Below are 24,271 nucleotides of genomic sequence, written 5' to 3'. Positions count from 1 at the left end.
CATGCACATTATTCAGACTGGAAGCAGACACTTTACTTCATGTTGCTAGTATTAATAACAGGAGCAGGAAAGGAGACTTCTTTTAAACTTAGCTGATGTTTCAATAACATTCATGCAGCAGAATTCCCGACAAATAAACAAAAGTGAAAAAGGTTAAATATACAAAGGCGGGCGAAGTGGAATTGAGTGGCATGCTGGGATAGAAAGCTCCCAAATTTCTCCAAAAGAGAATACAAAACCGAGCTTTTGCTAATTTAATTGTAGCGATGAGTGATATGGTAAAAAGATGTAAAAAGTGATTTTGAATGAGTATCCTGACAATATCTGACACTAGGGCTGAGAAAAAAAAAACAGTTTTGATCGATTTTGGATTGATTTTATTTTAATTTTGCGTTATTGATTAATATTGGATAAGATGGATTTGTCAGAGCAAGACCGCGAGTACATGACCCAGGTATTGCCGAGGCGTGGCTGGCTCCATCTCGCGGGCCCCTGGAGGAGACGGGGCATCTCGATCTTGCTCACGATGGTTCTGGTGTGGGAAGGGCGCGGAGGAAGGGTGGGGAAAATACCTCTGGAGGAGGTCCTCCTGGCCTCAAACTGGAACCTGCAGTGTGGAGGAATTGGCCGCCTGGACCATGTGGTTGGTGGAAGCTCTCTGAGGTGGGTTGCAGAAACCGGTCGTTCTAGGAATATTAACTTGGATCCACACTCAGCCATAGGTGAGATGGAGTTAAATAGTAAAGCGCCCTCAGTTTCAATTGCACCACTCCGACAATCACGGACCGCTTCTTTCATTGTTCCTCCTTAGTGAGTCGAGTCACCCTTTTACATGTCATCCAGGGGGTGTTCCTCGTGTGAATGGCTGAAAATTGGGCCAAAGTCACAGAAGAAGAAAAAACAAACAATGCTAATATGGTGGACTCGAGCAGTGAAGTTAAACTGAAAGATGCACCGGCATCGTTTAAATCAAAAGTGTGGACTCAAGTTGTTTTTTCTAGTGTGGATGGGACAAAGCTGGACAAGGACATGCAAACTTGAGAAAACGAGATGCGGTTTCTGAAAGAGCTTAAAAAAGTGTCACTGTTTATCAGACACCTTAAAAAAAAACTTTTTCCAGTTATGTTACACTAAAACAGTGTCATTGTTTTTCCACTACTGCTGTTTGTACTCTGGTTAAATTATGCCGCAAAATATAAACTATGAATTTTGTTTGTATTTGTTTCACCCCTATAAACATACGGATATATCATAGGTTATTAAGAGCAGTATATCGATAATCGCAGTACCGCCATATAGCGATATTATCGTTATCATAAGCCATGTATCGCATATTGTATCACATTGTATAGTATCATGAGGTACCTTGAGATTCCCAGCCCTAATAATAATAATATGCAAGTTTGAGTTTTAGAAACTTCTTATTTATGAAATTACCCATGAGATGAATTTGGTGACTTTAGACTGAAGATATTAACAATCATTCATTCATTCATTTTCTGAACCCGCTTTATCCTCACTAGGGTCACGGGGGTCGCTTGGAGCCTATCCCAGCTACATAGGGGCGAAGGCAGGGTACACCCTGGACAAGTCGCCTGTTCATCGCAGGGCTATTAACAATCAACTTTGTCAAAATCATTTTAGTTCAGGTTCCACAAACAGACCAATTCAATCTCATGTGCGTCAGACCAGTAAAATACTACCATGATAACCTATAAATAATAGCAAGAGCAAATTTTTCTTTGTTTTCATGTAAAATGCTAAAATTACATGAAAATGTTTACATTTACCAACTATCCAAAAATGTGAACAACCTCAAACATCTAAAGAGAAGAAAGTGCAATTTTAAGAATATTTTGCCTATTACTAAATGTTTTGTGTATTTGTAGATTGATTCACTGTGATCTGTACATTCTAATGTACATGTGTAAATGATAAACTTATGCATAATATTGTTAAAATTGCACTTATTTTCTTAAGACATTTTGGGTTGTTCATGTTATTCAGATTTTTAAGGAAACTTTGTCAATGCAAACATTTTCATTATGTAATTGTACTTTTTTCACTGTTATTATTTCACTGGTCCGGCCCACTTCAGATCATATTGGGCTGAATGTGGCTCCTGAACTAAAATGAGTTTGACACCCCTGACTAATGGACTGACTCAGCATTTGCCTTAGTTTACGTCTGTGGATGAACTTCATGACTCTGCAACAGTGACTCCGTCAGTCAACTCCACTGGCAGATGCTACAGCTGTTATCGATACAGCAGGAAACTGCCGCTTGCTTTAGAAGGTGGTGTGTGAAAGAGATAAAAAAAAAAAAAAATCCCACATTCATTTCTCATGTCACTGTTCCCTGTAACAAGATGGATCCCCCTCCACCCCCTCAATCCTCCACCCACTGGTTATATGTGGCTAAAACACAGCAGAGACAAGACCACAGGGGAGAGAGAGAAGAGGGAAACTGGCAACAGGTAGACAGAAAACCATCGAAATCACTGACATTTTTCTGTAACTATGAGCAGTATAATAAGTGTGCCACCTTACTTATACCCAAATAGGTCTAATATCAGCCAACACTTGTGGATTCATAAAAAATAGGACCAATGGCCTTGTATCTCACTGGCATGTTCTACTAAGAATTAATAAGTTGAATTTGTGAGGTTGTCAGGTTCTGCCTCTTTGTTAGACTCCTGTGGTGTGGATGCAGGTCAGTCTCCCAATAGCAGTGGGTGGTATTTTCACTGGAGGAGAACTCAACTAATTCAACAAAAGTCCATATATGACTTCCTATCAGTGCTCAATAGTAACTATATTGATATCTCTCACCAGTTACATGTTATAAACCATCAAAATATGGCCCATTTTAAGTACCAGCAACTTTTTTTTTTTTTCAGAAATTCATCAAAAATTTTAAAAATCCAGTTTTCTCTAAATTTAAAAATTAATGTGACCAGTAGTTTCAGAGAAGACTGTTGAAATGTACATATTAGTGACTTTGAGTTGGACCCTTCAAGCTCAATCAAGGTCAAAGGTCATGGACCCAAATGAAAGTCCATATATGACTTCCTATCAGTGCTCAATAGTAAATATATTGATATCTGTAACCGTTTCCAAGTTATGTGCCATCAGAATATGGTCCATTATAAGTAAAGGCAAATTTTCAATATTTCTGCATGACACAGTAAGAACTTCAGGTTAGGTTAACATAAGGATACTTCAAGTTCATGTATACACTCAGCTATTGTACAGTATGGAAAAGGAGTTTCAGAGGGCTTTCAACCATCCAGTTTGTGGAAAATTTGTGCACAAGGGCGGAGACTTTGATGTTTTTCAGTTTTGCAAAATTCACAGTATTTTCAATTATTATTATAGCAATATCTGTGTAGAAATGTTTGGAAAAACCAGAGGATGTAATAATCTTCCAAAAATGTTTAAAAACATACAGTGCTAAAGAAGACCATGTGGGACTGTCCTCATCCATTAGACCTAAGAATAGATATTTAGTTAGTTTTAATGCCCTGATTTAGTTTAGGTAGTCAAAATTAGAACCCAACCGATATGGGCTTTTTGGGACTGATGCTGATATTGGGGGCAAAAAAAAAAAAAGCTGATACCCAATATATAGGCCAATATATGAAATAAGAACATTGATATACACAGGATATGATAGTCTTGTATTAGATAATGGTGGACATGTTGATCAACAGTTGCATCTTTGATTATCTCACAAAGATAATTTACCCAAGTTTAAAACACTGTATAACGGGTGGAACAGTACAGAAAAATTTTGGTTCAGTACAGGTGTCTTCGGTTCGATACATTTTCAATACATTTTCAGTACAGTGAAGGAGAATGGTGACGGGGGGCGTGTGGGGGTGTGTGCTCTGTAACTACCTGTGGGACACAAGACATTTCTACAAAATATTGTTCAGTCATTTGTGCATTAACAGGCACCCCATATGTTATGTATTTTTGTATTTTTTGATGTTCAATGTTCGTTTATGGCAAACGCTGCAATTTACTGAGTGTTTATGAACGCCTCACTATATTCCCTGAGGTGCAGTGAACGTGACCTCGCAGTAACACCGCAGCAGAGGCACAGTGAAGGAGAAGAGGAGCGTGTTCACTTATTGCCAACTTCAGTTAAAAAATAAAAACCTTTTTGCTATAAAGGAACCCGTGGACTCTTTGGTGCCACAAAGCTAGAACATACCAAAACCGAAAATGAAACTTATGCTTTGAACGTCTGACCCAGCCTCTGTGCCTCTGTTATACTCTCTGTTGTCATGTTTTGGTTTTTTTTGCAGTGGTGCTGAGAATTCACCGGTGCTGAAAGTATATAGAGGAAACACTGCACATGGGTTCTGCTTGTGTCCACCCTGCTTCCCAAGTGTTTGCGTTCTTCACATAGGCTACATGTATTTGTCACAGTAGAGATTGAAATCCAGTAGGATTCCTAATCCTACTAGGACAGATAGTAATTTTAGTTTGTCCTAGGACAAACTAAAGTACAGAGATTTTATCTGTAATGTCAGTATACAGGCAATATCTCTAGTCAACATGCCAAGATTGAAAGAGCGCAACTTCTAAACAGCTTACCATTTAATATCCAAAACTGGTTGACACCATTGAGTCACTAACTCATAATGGCCCTATGCAAATGTGTCCATTTACATACCAATGACATGTACATACGGCCATTGAATAAGGTTGGACCAAACGGCTGGCACCCTGGTTACAATGTGTATTAACCTAAGGGACATATACTGTATCTAAGATATGAAAATAATTCAGCTGGAATAGTGATGGCGAAATTATATGCTTACCTATGCTGAAATTGACTGGAATTTTGGCTGTGAAATGATTCAGTCTATTTTCCATACATTTTGATATAATCTGACATTCTCCTAATAGAATTCGAGATTGTCCTGACAGAATTCTTAAATTTTTTGCCGTAGGACAGACTGAAATTCCAATCTTCAGATCCCACTTCCAAATAGAATTACAATCTGTCCTAGCAGGATTGCAAATTCTCCTAGGACAGATTGGAATTCCAATCTTCAGATCCTAATGTCTTGTAGGATTTCAGTTTGTCCTAGGACAAACTACAATTACTATCTGTCCTAGTAGGATTAGGAATCCTACTGGATTTCAATCTCTACTGTGACATATTCATTCGGTACACCTCCATATTGTTTCAAAGGCCCCGAACTGAAACGGTTCGGTACAAACGAGTGCACCGTTACACCGCTACTGTATAATAGTCTTCTGTTAAACTAGTATGTGACCTGTGGGGAACTACAGGTTGTAGATGTGGTAGTTTTTATGCTGGGGAGAGCAGACTTTTGGGAAAAGATGTGAGTCTATATTTTATAAGTAGTGACATAAAAATTGTTTGGAAAATCATTCTTTAAAATGTAAGCGACAATTAATATACAGTATTAATACCCAGGCACGGCTGCAGAGTGAAATTGTGAGGTACACAGGAAGCGCACAGATGGGGATAGGGGGTGAACAGTTCATATGGGGGGGGATTGTCAAAGTGAAACACACTTTATTAATCAAAATTCATTAGCGAGCTCTAGTTAAAATGTCTGTGGTGTTGGCCCTAAGCCTTATAATGGAACAGTGAAAGTCATCTGAAAATGTGCCTGTTTACATCACTTGCTGCATTACATACTTAATTGTAATGCATATTGGTATATTATGCAAAACAAGACACTGCCTACCACCCCATTTTTCTAGCTGATCCATGTGTTGCATCTTGATCTACAACAGAATATCATGTTTCATATACGTGTGTGAGCACATGTGTGTGTTAAAGGGATTAAAGGTGGATCTGTGTTGATTTTGAGGTGGGCAGTGATAAAGATTTGGAGAAAATTGCAGTCATCCTTTTCCTTTTAAAGAATTCTGATGTCAATTTATTGTTATTATTTTTTTTTTAACCTACTTTGGTTCCTATATTGTGTAAATATAGTCTTAGTTGTACTTGAAGAGCAGAATTAGCCACTTCACAATCCCACATGTAAACTAATTGAGACCTGTCAACTTTGTTTCCTTCTTTCAGATCCAAGACATATTTGGGAGCTTACCCATCACTGATATGTTGCTGTGCAAACATAGAGAAGAACATGAGGCTTTTATTCTCTGTTTAGGTAGTCTATACACAGACATAGCCATGCTTTTTTTAAAGTAATGAATCAATCAAAACTAAATTAATCTGGACCTATTTGGATAATCAGTTAATTTATTGAGCAAAAAATGGCAGTTTACTATAGGCATAACTAACATCTGCTGCTAATGCAACAGAAAATTGTACATATTTAGGTTTTTGACACCAAATCGGACAAAACAAGCAACTTTTGTGTATTTCAATATACATGTCATTGATTAACATCACTTCATTAGCGTCTGAAATCAGCTGAAACTGTACAAACCACTGGGGAATTTAATAAATTAGCTCTGTCTGTAACTCTGCCAGCCAACTGCAATTCTAAAATCACAAAGGGCTGCATTTTAAAGGTCCAGTGTGAGTGTGATGGTGTTTTGGATTCAGTGACATTGAGTGGAGAGGTTAAAATCTTCAGTCACAACTTTTTATTGAAGTTTCCTGCAGATTTTAATACTGGTTTGTATGTCTGAATTGAGAAAAAAAAACATCTGGATTTACATATTTACTTGCTTATATTACATACACACAGACACACAGACACACACACACAGACACACACACACACACACACACACACACACACACACACACACACACACACAACACATTCAGAATGAAATAAGAATGAGCAGTCAGGATGTACTACATGTATAACTAGTTAAACAGGTGGAGCCCAGACAAAGCCTGGGCATCTTTCACAGGTCTGACTGCAACATAACTGCCGAAACTCTGGGTGTGTCAACATCAGTTTACTCAAGCAACAGATCCATCAGACAAACGGGGCAGAACTACCGACACCCACACATCTTTCCTTCATTCCTCCCTGTGAAACTCCATAATTCATCCAACATTCAGGACTGAGGCTGACATCAATCCCAGTTCGTCTGGTGCATCATTTGATATTAAAGCTCTGACACAGAACAGGTATGGGTTAGAACCATATTTAAAGTGAGCAAGCCAGTCCTCTCACATCAGGAAACAAATGAAGCTCCATGACAGCAGGTACAGTCAGTAAATATCAGATATCAGACAGCCATGAAAATTAGACAAAATACTTCAGATGTCAAAATGCCAGCTCCCTTTGGTCAGGAGGAATTTGACAGAAGCACCAGCTGTACTCTAACAGAACGCCAAATTCACAGATGACTGACATGATTTATGTCGGTTAAAAGCCTAAACATCTGAAGGATTCATTGCGGCTGATACTTTAGACCAGAACTGGGGTATGTCTTAAAAACTTAAAAACAGCTGACGATAAAGTCTTTAACTCTCAGAGGGAAAAAAATCCAGGTAAAATACACAAAATGTAGTTATTTTAATTGTGAATTCTTATCTCTACGTCGACATCCTTAGTGTTTCCCCAATCATAATATGAGGGTTCACTCTGCGCCCCTGGACAGTCAAATTCATTTTAAATTAGTTTGTTGCTACGATGGAAGTCTGGATTGAACATTAGTATGAAACTGGATAAAAAATGACAAATGAACAGAGACAAAAAAGATTCAAAATACTCACGCAGGTTGCATGTTGACTTTTTGAAGAAAGCTGTCCACAGTGATAATCTTGATTTTGTAATGTGTGCATTTTTCACAATTTTTAAAAAGCAAACCTCTAGTAAGTGAATGAATTTGATACAGTGTCCAACCCTAGATCATATGGTGACTTTTTAGGTGGTATGATCATCAACGATCTAAAAAAAAAAAAAAAAATTCTCACTTTTAGAAAATGCAGGCCACTTACAGTCAAACTATGTTTTTGTGCTCTAATGTCGCTTTAGTCTAAAGCACAGGCGTCAAACATATGGCCTGTGGGATAAATTTGTGAAATGCAGAAATTAAACATATTAACAATCAATGGTTAGTTCAGGTTCCACATACAGACCAATATGATCTCAAGTGGATCAAAATAGGTAAAATAATAACATAATAACCTATAAATAATGACAACTACAAATGTTTCTCTTTGTTTTAGAGTGAAAAAAGTAAAATTACATGAAAATGTTGACATTTACAAATTATCCTTTCACAAAAAATATGAATAACCCGAACGACCTGAAATGTCTTAAGAGAAGTGTAATTTTAACAATATTCTGCCTGTTACTACATGCTTTGTGCTTTTGTAGATCCACTATAATCATAAATTGTACTGCACATGTGTAAATAACAAAGTGAGGCATAATATTGTTAAAATTGCACTTATTTTTCTTAAGGCATTTCACGGTGTTCAGGTTATTCAGATTTCTAAGGAAACTTTGTAGATGTAAAAATTGTCAAAAAGTAATTGTACTTTTTTCTTTATTATTTTACTGTTCCGGCCCATTTGACATCATATTGGCTGTATGTGGCCCCTGAACTGAACTAAAATGAATTTGACACCCCTGCTCTAAAGCATCTGTGTAAATCATACTTTATATCAGAGTCTAGAATGGACCAGCTCACAGACATATGGTAATTTTGTGATATTGGTGCAGCTCATTAAGATACTAGCAGTTCTGTATGTGTTTTTACAGATAAAACACTATGTTAATCATAATTCACAGGCAAAACAAGTTGCATTTACCACTGCGACAATGACGGCACAAGTTGCTGATGGAGGCCACTTTTATATTTGCTATATCCTCATAATAACATAAGAACAAAAGCCTGTTTGCATAAGTCAATTTGGAAATTGGCTTTAATTAACAGATTATTACTACTAAAATTGATCCTGTGATTTCCCAATCTTCCCATCCCAATCTGAGCAGTACAGAACCCCACAAAAACCTCCCACAAATAGTATGGTACTGTGGACATATTTGTAAAATGCAGGAAAGCACCTTCTTTTACATTTGTCACATTGCTTTAGTTTTACACATGTCTAAATATGCTAACACAGTTTTACTTCTTACCTTGTTTGATTATCTTCATGATTTGATTTGATACGTCACTGTTTTCATGTAAAATTTACATCAGAAAACCAACAGGTCAATGCTGGTAGTTTTAAAACAGTCTAACATGATACCCACATCAACAGATACCATACCCAATAAAATGTGGGACTGTTTCCTCTCGACAAGGCAAACATGTCAAAAAAAGTAAGGTCAAAGAAAAGCCTAAATGATCAGGATGAACACTAACACACTGAAAATGGATCTGATAACCCTCTGATAGCAGAGGTGTACAAAGGCTTACAAGCTGAAGGAGTTTGATCTGTTCTTACACAATTATAAAATGCAAAAGACAATACATTTATATTGCATGCAACTTCTGTGTAAACATCCTTGATACAGACTTATTCGTTATCACAGTCACCACAGCATCAGGTCAGTCTGCATGACTCCTGAAATTTTTTGAGTTTTCAGGGAAATAAGCTCACGTGGGTGATGATTAGCATTATCAACCTTGGCTGACAGTCAGTCAGAGCTGTTAGACGTTCAGTTGTGGGAGGAAGGATAGAGGAAGGCATCTGCCAACTCTGCCTTCAGCAGTGCTATTGTGCCTAGGAGGGAAGTTGGGATACCACAGGGCAGCCCTGTAATCACCCATGATGATACTGTACAAACACCCTCTCTTAAATCTCTTTTGGGGCATTTTATCTTGTGTGGATGTGTGGGTTGTTTGTCTCTACCGTCTGCAGTTTTGTTATTTCTACAAAACCCTGCCATGCCTGCCGTTACCCTGGCAGCGGCTAACAGGGATCCAAATAAATATGGCTAACGCAGGACTTATCTGCTTGGCTTACTGTGAGACTTTCGAAGAGAAACCATAATAGGCGTAGGTAGGCCTCATGCATGAGACATCCTTGGGTGTTGCCAAAAAGCAAACACTCATTAACCCAGATACTACCGACCTGTTTGAGCGGCATGCATATTGACAGATGAAGTGTGTGCTCATTCGATGTGTATATATACAGTATCCTGACTTCCATTTCAATTTCAGCTTCAGGTAAATATCCTGTGCAATCTGGGGCCTTAGTTCATTCAGGTGCACAGTCTACTCTCTTCTTTAGGAACAGCATAGGCTCTAAAATAACTGTTAACACTTGCTTCTGTGTAGTTAATGAAGCAAAAGTACAGTATGAGTATTTTTATACGGCACAATTTGTGAAAGACTAAAGCCCCTTTTCCACAGCACTTCTGTCCCGGGAATATTTCACCTTTATTGTAAAACGTTTGTGTAAACAAAATGGTGGATCATTTGGTCCCACCTCTGTCACGGCTATGTAACGCCTCTGGAGGTAGTAACAGAGCCGTGATAAAGGTGGAATCATGATTCCAGAACGTTATGTAAAAGGAACACCTCTCGTTCCGCAACCAAGGTGTGACATTTTGATGATGTATTGCGTGTGCGATCCCCGTGCTGGAGGGATTTAAAAATGAGTGCAGGCCTTGTACAGTAAACAAACATATCACCGCAACCAGAAAGATGTCGAACTGGGGAAATGCCAAGATCCGTGAGATGTTGTCACTTCAGGCGGAGGACTCTATTCATGCTAACATTTGTGGAATGGTGAAAGACGGGTCAACTCTGGAGAGGTTACCAACACTGCTGTGCTCGGGGTATTTCCAAAGCACAAGTCACACTATACCCAGCACTGTGTCACCGCTCCTTTGATTCCAGAACGCAGGTCTGCTGTGTATAAGTCTAGCCTGTCTCACCTCTGTTACTCCTTTGACTTGGCTGTGGAATTTGGTCAATGGTGGAAAAAAGGCAGGATCACCATGTCACCTTTTTTCCGGGACCTCTGTGTAAAAGTGGTTTAAGATTCAACAATAGTCGTACTAAAGTACTAAATTATAGATTTAGTTGGAGGTTTCTGAGACCACATGTAATATTATTGTTATATTTATTGAATTCACTACACAATGTATTTAAAAATTCTCAATACACAGTTCACGGTACGACTACTGACATCCTAATTTCTTCCAACTTCTTTACAAAACCCCATCAACATCTAAGGAGATAACTTAACTTTTCAAGAAAAGTGTGTGTGTGTGTGTGTGGGGGGGGCATCATAAATGAACAGGACACTGCTCTACACTGTAGTACATCACTCAGGTATGTGTGCTTTTCTTAAAGTAATCAATATACAATAATTGACACTTATCATTCATTCACATGTTGTGCGTCTCATAAGGTACCTTACAGGGATATGTTGTACCATTGGTTTTACTTTAAAAATTCTGGAGACACAGGCTTAAAAATGTGTCAAAATATAAAAAAATGAGTTAGATATATCTATCTGATTCCGACTGAGCAATATGGAAGAACTTCAGTTTGCTGATTAGATGACATTATGATGAGCTGTCCTCATTAAACAGCACTAAATTCATACATAGTGTAACTGATCAATCACCTTCAAAGATTAATCTGGCATACACTAGTTAGAACGTGTCTAAAGGAATATTTTTGCTTTTTGGAGAATACCCTCATTCATTTTCTTGCAGAGAATAATATACAGTAGTCAGATAGAGCTAAAGCTAGTCACTGATTGTTATAGATGAGCACAAAGATGAGAAACAGAGGGAAAGAAAATAACCTGAGTCTGTCAAATAGCAAATCAGCACACTAGTACCTCTAAAGCTCAGTAATTGTATGTCTCCTGTCTTGTCCGTACAAAGCAGAAATTTAAAGACAAACAATGACATTTATCAGGGATTATAAGGTGGGAGCTGTAACTTTCCGGAATATCAACTGGTTGCATTAGAACAGCACAGTTTCCAGTCATTGCTTCATCTAACTACGCTAACATTTAACACATTTAAGACAGGCAGAGGTACTGTATACACGATTCCCAAAATGCCTTGCTGTGACAGTCAACGGTGGATCCATACTGGAGGTTATGCAGCATCAGTCTTCAATTTCGCCAACTTTGTTTTACACGTACAAGATGCTTAGTTTTTTGTTTGTTTAGACTTGTTTCAAAAAGGGATGTAGAGAAGTAGGTACTATGTCATGATTTCAAGTAAAACCTATGAGTGCTTAAATATATTATTTGATAAGAGAGTTTGTAGAGTCCTGTTACTGATAACTATCTGGTACTAACAGACACACATAACTCATAAGATAAATCATTAGATTGTGCATCTACCATAGCTGTGTGACACCATTTTATTTAGCAAATAGTTATCAAAGCAAGAAACATGTTCATTTAACTAATGCAAGCTCACAAACTGCTGTTAGTGCTGCTCCCTGAGATCAAGAAGTCCACATTTAATTACTTGTGACTTTCATTAGCTACTGAACAGGCAGCAAAGCACTCCTCCGGCCCTGAGTTTCTTCAGCCTGCAACTATACTTTGCAAGAGCAGCGACTATCAAAGACTGCTGCTGCTTAAAAACCAAAATAAATGTGTTCACTTAAAACATCATTCAAAACCACCTAACATACTGCAAAACAAACTTTAAAAAGAAAGATCTATGAAAACCCACTACATTAGGACTGACCTTAATTTGTCACCTTAGCGCCTGTTCAAGAAGTTGAACAGATTGTGTCATTAAACAAACAAACAGAGCTGTAACAACTTTCCAATTCAGTTAATGTTCATGTTAAATGGTCTGAGTACCAGTGTAATTAATGTATTTCACAGACAGTTTGCATTATGAGTTGTTGGTAGCATTAGTGCTGCTAGCTTATATATCCCTGTCTGTTTGTACTGGTTTGTCAGTATCTGTTAGCACAAAAAGAAAAAAAACTAATAATAGATATACACCCACAAAAACACTAAAACTATATAGTAATAACTGAAGAAATGCCAACTTCTGTGTAGACTAACAACTAGAGTAACTCCTCTGAACTGACATGCAGATGCTTTACCAAAGTAAAGGTGAAAAGAAAAAAAAAACAAAACAAAACAATCAAACAAATGACTATGGTAACGTTGAGCTAATAATGAAAAATCTGAAGCTGCCAAAGATATAGGTATGTGCAGTTAGGAAAATGTCGACAAATGTTAACCAATGACCAGATTTGTTTTGGATTTCTTCTAACTATTGTAAGAATATGAGAATAATATCAGTCCAAAATGGTGCAAAAACTCAAAGTTTGATAGTATGACAACCCCTTTAGCCTAAAGAATAATTGGGTGGAAGGTGTTACCCCTCGGCCAACTTCTGGCCGATGAGGTACTGTAATCGTTTTGTCTGTCTGTCCATTCAACGACATAATTGCATTATCTAAAGAATGCATTGAGATATCTGCACAAAATTTATACTGTGGATGCATCTTGGCATGGAGCAGAAGCCTATTGAAAATAGGTGACCCTGACCTACTTTTTCAAGATCAAATAGCCTTGTACATTTATAGCCTAATATCTGAGTACTTTCAAATATAAACATGTATATAATACGTTTTACACAAAGACAATCTAATCTAAATTATAGGGCAGTAACTTTCAACAGAATCTTACACTATATTTGGCCGAGGGGTATTAAAAGTGCACAGTATGTTATGTTTTTAGTGGCTGCGATAAGCTTACATTTTATAAGAGCTAAGAAAAATTGTGATCCAGGTTGTGGGCTGGAATTCTACCAAAAATGATCATCATATGTTTAGATCAAGTCATTCAGCACTATACTACATGCATCCAGTAAATTTAAAGGAGTTTTAAAGCAGTTTATAGTAGTACACTGTCATCAAGAGATAGGAAAGCTGTTCTTGAAAAAGATTCAACAAACATCCTAAACTTTAGAGTTCATTAAATACTTAACACCAGTTCTGCTATCATACATTCGCTGTGTGAGTCTGTTCCTTGTTGTGGCACTAAAATGTTTGCTGCTGCCATAACTAATAGTTGAAACTTTGTTGAACATTGAGCTTTGATAATGTGGTATGAACAGATAGCAGATTAAGTAAATGAAGTAATTGTCAGCCTTCCATCAATGCAACACATTGATCCATTCATTTAAGATTCCAAAATTTCATGGTTTGATAAAAGCAGCCAAAAACCTCATAAAAAGCTAAACCAAGAGAGAAGCTCTATAAAAAGGATCAAACAGGACCATAATAGGTTCCAAGTGAAGTGAGACAACCAGACTGCACATAACTCAAACTGCAGCTAGAGTGTACATAGATCCTTTTCACACAAGTTTAAATAATGTGACAGCGACTCCCACAGCAAACTTAAACAAACTTTGAAAATGTCATCAGAAAAGTGGGATTTGAGAATACTGAGGTCTTGTTTCAGTGAATGAGATCTCTGCATCTAATTTGTGAGCAGGAAACAAAATGACTAAATTATAATATGCCCTATCCATTTCTTTCACTTTTGTATTTCCAAGGATTTTTGGAAAATCTCCAGCAGACCAAGAACTGTCTATTGTGTGTTGCCAACCACAAGGACATATGTAAGACTTTTCTTCTGCACATGAAGCAAAATATCAATATTATTTAGTCTGCTCAGTCATACAGAGGCATCATGATATCATAATATAAAGATATCAAAAACCAAAGCAGTTTAATTTTAGTTAAATAAGAGCATAGATCAAAGAATACTTATACCTTAGAGAACTTATACCTCCAAAGTAAAAAAAAAAAAAAGTTGTCTCTGTATGAAAATTCAACCTCTGCATTTAGCTCATCCTAGTAAACAGACACGATCAATGGAAGCACCTGGGGACCAACTCCAGATCTATGCCAGCACTTCTGTTAAGGGCACTGATAGGAGAATTAACCTAGCATACAAGTTTTTGATAGTGGGGGAAACCAGAGGACACAGAGGAAGGCTACATGGTACATGTCAAACATGCAGACTCTGCACAGAAAGGCCCCTGTCCAACTGGGACCCTTCTTGCTATGAGGCAAAAGTGCTAACCACTGCACAATCACACTGCCTAATGATCCACTCTTCCTCTCATTCCATAATATTATGACTTATGTTTCCTCCTTTTCTGTTAGTTGATCCCACTGGTTAGTGTAACTAACTATTACCATGGCAGGTCTTCATTCTAATTTGTGAGTCCCTGTTAATACATCATTTTCTTTAAGTTAACCATTATTTCTATTGTGATGTGGACAGATACACACTGAGGCTATAAGAAACAATGCAGAGGCCACATTCGCTGCCTTATTTGATCACACTAGTAACTGCTGCTTTTCTACTGAAGGCATCAGCTCAGCTCATCCTACCAGGGCCTTTGTTGTGTCTTCATGACACAACTAGCACGTTGACCCATGGGGAACTACCGGTTCTAGATCCTGGACTTCATCATTGTCGATACTAAGGGTGGGATGCGAAAAGGGAGGGGGGGGTGTTTTTAAAATCAGCATCCCAACCCTGAGGGGTAACATCCCGGTCCCCCAGCATGGATATTGGTTGTGTATTCACGCATGCTGTACCGCATTTGTCGAGCAGTCACCTCCAAAGTATTCACATGATTCTGGGCATAGCAATGTGATTGTAAGGCTAGTGTATTCCAAAACTATTAATATCTCCCAAAATTTTTGCCCTATGAACTTGTCATTTTTGGTAGTCTCTTCCTTGACCAAAAATACATATGTATGACAAACTGCAGCAGTCAGCTCTTTCTGGATTTTGTGTGATGCCCAAGACGCACGCACACACACACACACAGAATCCACTTTTACAATTTAGATCGCAGGTATCATCAGGTATTATTTGAAGTACCATGTCCCATGAGGTTACAAACATGACATAAAACCATGTATATCACAAATTGGTCGAGCCAGAATTCCATCCATATGTACCATGTTGCAGCACTGGACAGTTTAGTTAGCCAAACCATGCTAGTGGGAAATCTGCCATGATGAGGAGTTACTATACCTGCAGTGGAAATGAAATGTGCTGGTTCTAAAACAGAGCCAAATGGAGTCAAGTCAGCTAGTTGAGCTGATACCATCAGCAGCAAAAGTATCCTTCCCTGATTCACAGTGACCCTTTTATGTGATCCTGTCCTGAAGAAAACTAGACCATGCTCTTGACTACCAGCTGTTAATTCAACATAGGTACTGAATTATAGACAGTTCTTTCCTTGTTGTCTGTTGGCATCTGTCACAAAATTAAATTCTGCTACATATCATAATACTACGGAGTAAAGTCACAGCAGGCAAGTTGTTATTAGAGCAATTTGTGACATTTCCTGTGTCGAGAAGCGCTATCAGTTCCCTTGATCATGTGATATAGATTTAGGACATGTTAGAATATTCACCGATTATACTGAAACTAGACTGGACAGAGACTGTTTTCAAATGAAAAGGTTTTAGTGTGCATGTAGTCTGACAAACCTCTAATCACACACACTAATGTAGGGCTTGTCATGCCCCTCCACCAGACACGGTGTTGTTCCACTAACATCTATTCAATAATGTTTTAGTGCCTAGAGTTTTCTAAATATGCTTACCTAAGACATATTATGATGGTATTCTATGCTAAATGGGTTTCAACCAGTCCCCTTACTAATAATCCTTCTGCTAATATTACAGTGACAGCATCATAAAGGCCAGACAGTCTGAACTCTGTCACCTGTGACTCTACGAACCAGAGTTGCACAATTGTGTCTTCTAACATCCCACTGAATCCCTGCCCGACGCTCTATTAGAAACACTAAACACTGACTTGAGGAGAACAGACGATATAAGACCCTTCTTCCTCAGAAATCGATATAACAGTACATCAAAAAGTCCACTGGCTCTACTAGTCAACATTACAACAATAAAATTAGTCTGATTGCACAGCCTGAACCTACTCTCCTGAGGACAGTCATTTCCCACAGAGAGCTGCCATAGTGAAGGCCTTTTCTAGACCAGATACCAAGAGAACGCTGTCTCTCATGTAACCGACTTAATTAAAGCCAACACTCTTAAAAAAAGAATTACTAAAAGTGTGCTCCCAATTCAGTGATGTGGAAGAGGCCTACAAGAGGGATATTAACAAAAAAACACCACAAATAAATGCAGATTATTTTAAGTAAGAGGATATGCATATAGAGTTCAAAAATGTTTTTTAAAATAATTACAATTGCTATGCCACTTGGAAGTCAAGCTATTTGTGTATATATTCAGTATGAAAGCAATTTATAGTTTTAACAAAGTCGTGTTGTGAGATGTCAGTTGAAGATGCCAAACAGGCCTAAGCTAAGTGTTAAATATTGACAAATGACAGGTATCTTAGCAGACATCTCCACTGTAAGTTATTAACCTGACAATAAATACCAAGACAGTTTTTGAAGTCAACAGTAGATGTAGAGGATGGAAATATTTTAGAAAGGAAAAGGAACCTGGTACAGACCCATGGCAATGTTTTCACTTATATATGCCAAGGCCAATGGTGGATCTGCACTCCTCTCTTACTCTGTACCGTTAGAAAAGAAAAAAAAAAAAACCCTCTAAAGCACAGTGACTTTCATTTGCATATCACATCACATACAAATTCTGTGGTTCCAGGTGAATGTAACATGTGCAATTGAGGAAACAGATTATTTGCATTTCCAATCTCTACAATACATTTAAAGCAAAAACTTATAAACAGCACTGTAAAGTACAAATTAAACGCAACTAATAAAACAGTATAATGAAAACAGTATGCAGGCTTACCAAGCAGAAGCAGCTTCAGCTCCCTTCTCGCATCTCTCTTGTCTCTCCGGAGTTGTTTCTCGATCTCAGCGTTGATTCGTTTGGACTCCTTCGCCTCCTCACTCAGGCAACAAGCCATCATGGAGTCTAAAGTCATCACCGCATGAGCTGAAAAGCCCGTCTGACAAGGGGCGCCGTGCTACACCTTACACCAAGTATCAGTCCCGTTCCACAAAGCTATATCCAAACACGCTATATCCGTGCTGCTTGGTGCAGAATCTGGCCTTTTGTTGATTGTAAAACTGGTGTCAAGAGTCAAATATTTGTCATTTGAGTAAATCCTCAGGCTACAAGGACTGACAGCTGATCTCAGAGTATTTGCACTGCAACATGTCGGAAATTTTTACAAATAATTAGTGAATGTGCACATAGCCATTTTGTGAGGAGTTTAAACTAGTTTGGGTAACACTCTCACTAGCTTGTAAGCTAAACGCTGCTAACGTGATGACAAGTTGATAATGTTATCTGTGCCAACACTTTTCCCACGTATCTGATTAGTCTGTCAGCTTCAATGTCGCCGAATCCGTGTTTTAATTTTAAAACTACCAACTTCGGTCCCAGAGACAGTGGGACACTACAGACTGCCGCTGCCACATTTGTACGATCCCTCTGCTGGTCGCCCGGCCGAGTACAGGCTTAGCCGCCCTGAATCTAACACTGTACGCCCGCGCAGTGACAATGAGCGCCCGTCAAAGTGTCCATCTACTGGGCGAACAGAAGACCACCTCCCTGCTTCAAGCACTCGACGATTGTTAAACCTGTCTGCGATCCAAAAGGAATAACCGCGTTGCAATACCGTACAGTGCAGATATCCTCTTGCAACCAAATCGCCCAGTGACCAGGAGAGCTAAATAGGCAGGCTAATTGTTAGCTAGCTAGGTTAGCTCAGCTAGACATCCCTGGAATTGCAGCCAAAAGGCTAAAAACCACAAAACCCAGCTTGACAGAGGACCTCCATGGTACAAAGCTAGTGTTCTCCAGAAGCCCTCGCCAGTATCGATTCCTCAAAATGGAAAAACGTCTTACTGACAGTCAAATGGACCCCTGTAGTCCGTGCATTTTATCGCTCCTGGTATTTTTTCCTGGTGGTGGTGATCGCTCCTCGTCACCCACTCCTTAGCCCCGGTGTGGCGCTGACGCTGACGTCGCTTGGGATAGGATTGATTGATAGAGACAGAGCCAATGAAACAAGAGCATGTGGGTGTTTAAGGCGGGACTTATGTGAATGGATAACATTCCAAGTTTGCTTGAGAGAAAGTCTTCCTTTTGGAGGCGTGTCGGCGACAGCAACTGACATTTGACTGGACAGGCAACGCCCATCTGTCAAACAGCAGCATATATTTCCATTTTTACTGATCAGAATAGTGTATACATGAATATCCATAGGAGGTCCTCTAAAAGGCATTATTTTTTCTACAACACAGTGCCTGATTTGTTCCAAAAATGTTACCAAATGATCAAAAATAAAGTACAATATTCAAAGGTTTCAACCAAACAGAAAACATTAACAAACACAGAGAGTGCCTTAGATACTGTCAATATTTGAAATGGCATTCTTCTTTTTGTTACAGATGAGAGGACAAGGAAGGTGCCTTGTGTTTTTAGCAACCAGGTATCAACAACAGAGAAAGGTACATATTTACTTTGTAACTTGACACACATACTACAGGATCAAGTCAAAGAAATATTTGTACAGTGTAATCTATATCAAGTGAAACTAAACGCTTTAAAAATGTCAGACTTTGGTTAAAATCAGTCTGCCTCCAGTTTGTATCATCCTGGGAGTATTTTTCAGGGTCATTTTCATTAGACCACCAGTATTTTTTTTTTTTTTAATCAGCACTGTAGCCCTCCTATTGTATAAACATATGACTGCAGTAAACTGACTCTTGTGTAGATATTTGCCAAATGGGATTCAGAACCATATTGTCTGGTGGTATGTTCTGTTTAAGTACTTGTGGAGGGACTACAGTTAAAGAAAGTTTATATTTCAGTATTTATTTATTTATTTATTTATTTTATGTCTAATGGGTGTTTAGAGTGTCCCATCTGATTCCAAATTAAAACATTTTCCTCAAGCCAATGAAAGCCTCTCAATCTGGGATATTATTTAATATAAACGTGTCCTAGTGTTCATCTTTCATTTACCCTTCAACAACAAAGACCCTCCTATTTATCTTTTCTCAGAGGAGAATGACAATGATGAAGGGACTGCAGGAAAATAACAGAATTAATACATAAAATAATGTAAGTAAAGTTTAAAGTTTATCCGCAAGCTTTGCAACAACTTTTATATTGAGAGCAACATCCTCGTCATTACTCCCTGTCAAAAATCTCATGAGAGATGACTCATACAGTTTTTGTTGAACCAAGTGACACCTTGTGGACATATTGCAAAATTGCAAGAGGAGCTGGTAAAATGTAAAACCGATTTTTCTGTATTCCTCATAGTATTTTATTTGTTTAACTTGTACTAAAAGTGTTTTTTATAATGTAAAAATGCCAAATGCCTTGAGATGTGACACATTACAGTTGTATTAATAGTTTTGAAATGTGGGGTAGACCATTGTGTAATATGTGTGGCTCCAGCAGTCAAGTTACTTCAACTCACTTTATAGTCATTTATACTGGAAATAGAGCAAGAGGTTTAAAGTGAGTTAATGCACTTTGTATCTTTTGAAGTTGACACTTTTGAGCTATATGTTAGGACTCAAAATGTAACCCAAATGACTGAAGAACACAAGATATTGTTCAGTTGTAGAAGGTATGCATAGTATGACCAGGAAAATCCTGTAGTGTGACTCAGGAGATTTCAACCTGACTTGTCAGCATGGACTGTGACTCATGCCACAAGCCTGCACCTATGACAAACATATTTGGGTTTTTTTTCACTTACTAGCTTCCATATTAAATCAGAAGTTGAAGTGATTATGCACAAAAAAGACAAAATACAGAATCATGCTCACACTTATTTTATCAAAATGGCATGAATTCAGTGTCACTTGTCTCAAACATTTCACACATCTCAAGCCTGTTCAAAGGAGACATTGAATATGGAGATCAAAATGCATCACATTACTGTAAATGTTGCCCTAAAAGGTAACACAAGGTTATAAACATGCAATTTTAAAGAACTTGAATTGAAAATACCAAAACACAGAAGAGCACGAGATGAGTGTTCCAGTACAAAAATGTACAATTAATTACACATACATATTAAGTAAAACAAACAAACAAACAAACATGTTAGAATACACATTACACTCAGACATATTAAAAAATACAACATAGACAGGACTAAACATTCCTAATGTTGGCAGTTCCAATTATTAATGTACCAGTTTTTTAGAAGCATTTTGATCTCATTATTAGGAAATCCAAATCAATCAGTTCATCAGCTGTGTGTGTGTGTGTGTGTGTGTGTGTGTGTGTGTGTGTGTGTGTGTGTGTGTGTAGGTGTGTGTGTGTGTGTGTGTGTGTGTGTGTGTAGGTGTGTGTGTGTGTGTGTGTGTGTGTGTGTGTGTGTGTAGGTGTGTGTGTGTGTGTGTGTGTTCATGTAAAACTGGAAGAAAACAAAGTCAAACCAAGAGAAGGCTGAGAAACCTGACAGGACTGGGTCCACAGGGACACAAACTCACAGACAATGATGTGAATCATGTTATAGATGGCTTTCACAGTCACCAGATCTCAACCTGGTTTGTGCACCTACAGGTTTTTTTTTCCCCCTTTCCACTACCATCATCAAAACACCAAATGAGGACATGTGCTTTGTCAGAGTGGTATGTATCCCTACAGCAGAGGTCACAGGCTGTAGAGCCAATGCCAAAGAGCACTGGAGTTGTTGTGTCCGTCTGCAGGGACCCGACACACCACTGACACTTTTATGTTCATTTTTTAGTTTTACTGCTCATTTGTGCCAGTCAGTTGTTTGTATTGTATCGTGTTCCCACATATGAGGCACTTCTGAGATATCTGATCTACAGTTTTATGTGTCACTGGGATGAGTCAGAGAACAGCATCTTATAGAGGCTTTAACCGGCCCAAAATAGAGCTGCATTTGGTCCTGGTCCAGGAAGAGAAAACACCAGCCAGTCTGTTTTTTCTTCAGCAGCTAAGCTCAAGCTATATCAGCCTGAGTAGATGATATTTTGATCAGAAAATAAGCTTTTTAAAAACAAGAGTCATGTATAATTCATAAACTCATACATGTGCTGGCTTCATTTGTCTAAACATTAACAAGCAGGACTGTCGTACACTTTTACACATGCAAGCTAACCACACATTATTTGTGCATCCACTCGGTTGTTTGAATAAAGTTTGAATTGATTGAATATGAGGTGAATTTTCCATTTTTCCATTACAACCAATGAGATCAGCGTATATTTACATCAGCAACCCCTTATCGAAATATAAAGTTAATCTGCAGCGTTAACACACGTGTCTATGTGTTTAATTGTTCATTATAGAGAGTGATTTTTGTCTTTATTTGTCATTGTGAGACTGTTAACAGTTGTAGTAGATCAGTTATTCAAGGCAGAACCAAAACAGTGCATATGGTGGAACACATAAGGAGTTTTATCATAAAGCAGCATCCACCTGGATTTTGTTTTAAATTGATTTCAGCGGACACTTCCAGTGTTGTATAAAGTACTGGAAAGTCATACTTGAGTAGAAGTACAGGTACCCTACCAAAAATGACTTTGGTAGAATTTCAAGTCATCAGCTGAAATGCTCCTCAAGTTAAAGTCTTTAAATATCTAGTATTTACTGTATTTAAGTATATGAAGTAATCTACAATTAAATATATTAAAGTAATGAAAGCAAAAGTACAAGTAAATGTTAATAACAACCAAAGGCAGTCAGAATTTTGAATATTATAAAGTTTATCCAGGATTTTAAAACATGGTAAAGTAGTAGACAAGCAGTCCAAATATTTAAAATGACGCCTACATCACATACTTCAAAAACAAGGTTTCAAAAACCTAAACAGGAGTGGGCTACTGCTGGGATTAGAATGTCAGAATTTTGAAAAAAAAAAAAAGGGGGGCCTACATTACACTTCGTAAACAAGTCATCCAAAGTCTAAACAATTTACATATTACCAACCTGTTTTTTGCCATAGCTTCATTCAACTCTCCCTGTCATCAACAGATCACCGACAGGTTGACTGTGGACCACTTGTGCATTAAGCGATTAGACACAATGACAAATCATCTTCCTGACTTTGTTGCAGTCTTTATTGTATTCTTTAATTGATTTTTGTAATGAGTAACAATACTGTGCATTAACCCAAAAAAGACCCAGTGCTACTTTGGTGGCAGTTCTCAAGTTAGTCTTTCTCTCTATTTAAACTTTTCTGAGTGATTTATCACCATTTTATAAAATATTATCCTTTGCATCTTGCATTTTTCAGTGAAAATCAGGTATGTTTCTAAATTTATTTTGCTGATCATGTAGATCTTCATAAAAGCTCAGACTACATTTGAGGATTATTATTTCAGAAACAGAGAAAACTGAAGGAAAAAAAATGACTTTTTCAACAAAGATATCAATAGTGCAATATAAAACAAGTGTGTCCATCCACTGTCACTTGTCCAACTCCATGGGTTTTACTGGTGAAACAATGTAGTAGAAGTTGACGGTGTCTCCATGTTCACTATGGAGCCTCTGAATGTCCAAATGGGTCATATCTGATGATGATTCAATGCTGAGAAGCTGTATTTTACCTCAGTTATTTACATGTATTGATAGGATTAGTGGATCAACAGGTATTAAACATTTTACATCAGTAGATGCTTTTGGATGCCACTGGCTGTTTGGGTCTTTATGGGTTAAAAATGTATGAGAGTAGAAGTATTCAATTGAATTAGGAAATGTAGTGACATAAAAGTGAAAGTAAATAGAATAAAAAATACTCCCAAATATTACTTGAGTACAGTAGTGTAGTATTATTACGTTGTTACTATACAACCCTGAAATCTTCACTCCAAACTTTATCTTATTTGTTTTATTTCTAAGTGATTTCCCCAAAATAAAACTTGTTGTCACTGTGGCCTTGTTTATTCACCGTCAAACGTCCTAATGCATGAATGGACGTCAGCTCCGGTGCTCCATCATCTCCAGTACATTACAGTGTCTCATGATTGTTTTCAGATTAATCATTGATCATCTTTGGTTTCCCACAGCAGCCGCTGCAGTCGGGGACAAAGTCTCCTCCCTCCACTGCTTTTTTTTTTTCCCGCTCATCTTTTTTTGCTCCAGACCTGGTTGTAAGGGTTTTGGCATCAGTTGATCTGGGAGAACTCTACATCTTTTGTTATGTAATTATGCAGAGTACAGCAGTGTGAGTCTGAGGACTTCCTTCATCCAGTAGAAAGCAGGGCATGAATGCCTTCCTTCCCGTCAGTGATTGGGATGAGGTACTGTAGATACATTCCTGTTACTGTCAGCCCACACCCACTTACTATATAGTTTCCCCCACAGCTCTTTGAGTCTTTCCATTTTATTTTGCTATTTTTATTATG

The 24,271-nt window shown here is 38.0% G+C and overlaps 1 long non-coding RNA gene and 1 pseudogene across 1 annotated transcript; one reads left to right on the top strand and one right to left on the bottom strand.

Annotated features, from left to right (window-relative positions):
- The window catches only part of LOC115417653 (guanine nucleotide-binding protein G(q) subunit alpha-like), a 59,646-nt pseudogene extending 40,795 nt beyond the window's left edge, over positions 1–18,851 (bottom strand).
- Positions 848–13,987, top strand: LOC115417655 (uncharacterized). The gene is made up of 3 exons (XR_003935182.1): positions 848–987; positions 1,645–1,649; positions 13,974–13,987. It is a non-coding gene; the product is annotated as an uncharacterized LOC115417655 (long non-coding RNA).
- Positions 18,852–24,271: the final 5,420 nt, after the last annotated feature.

This window comes from Sphaeramia orbicularis, chromosome 4 (genome assembly GCF_902148855.1).
Source record: "Sphaeramia orbicularis chromosome 4, fSphaOr1.1, whole genome shotgun sequence".
Classification (NCBI taxonomy): Eukaryota; Metazoa; Chordata; class Actinopteri; order Kurtiformes; family Apogonidae; genus Sphaeramia; species Sphaeramia orbicularis.
The sequence above is the reverse complement of the archived record's forward strand: the minus strand, read 5'-3'. Positions and strand labels throughout refer to the sequence as shown.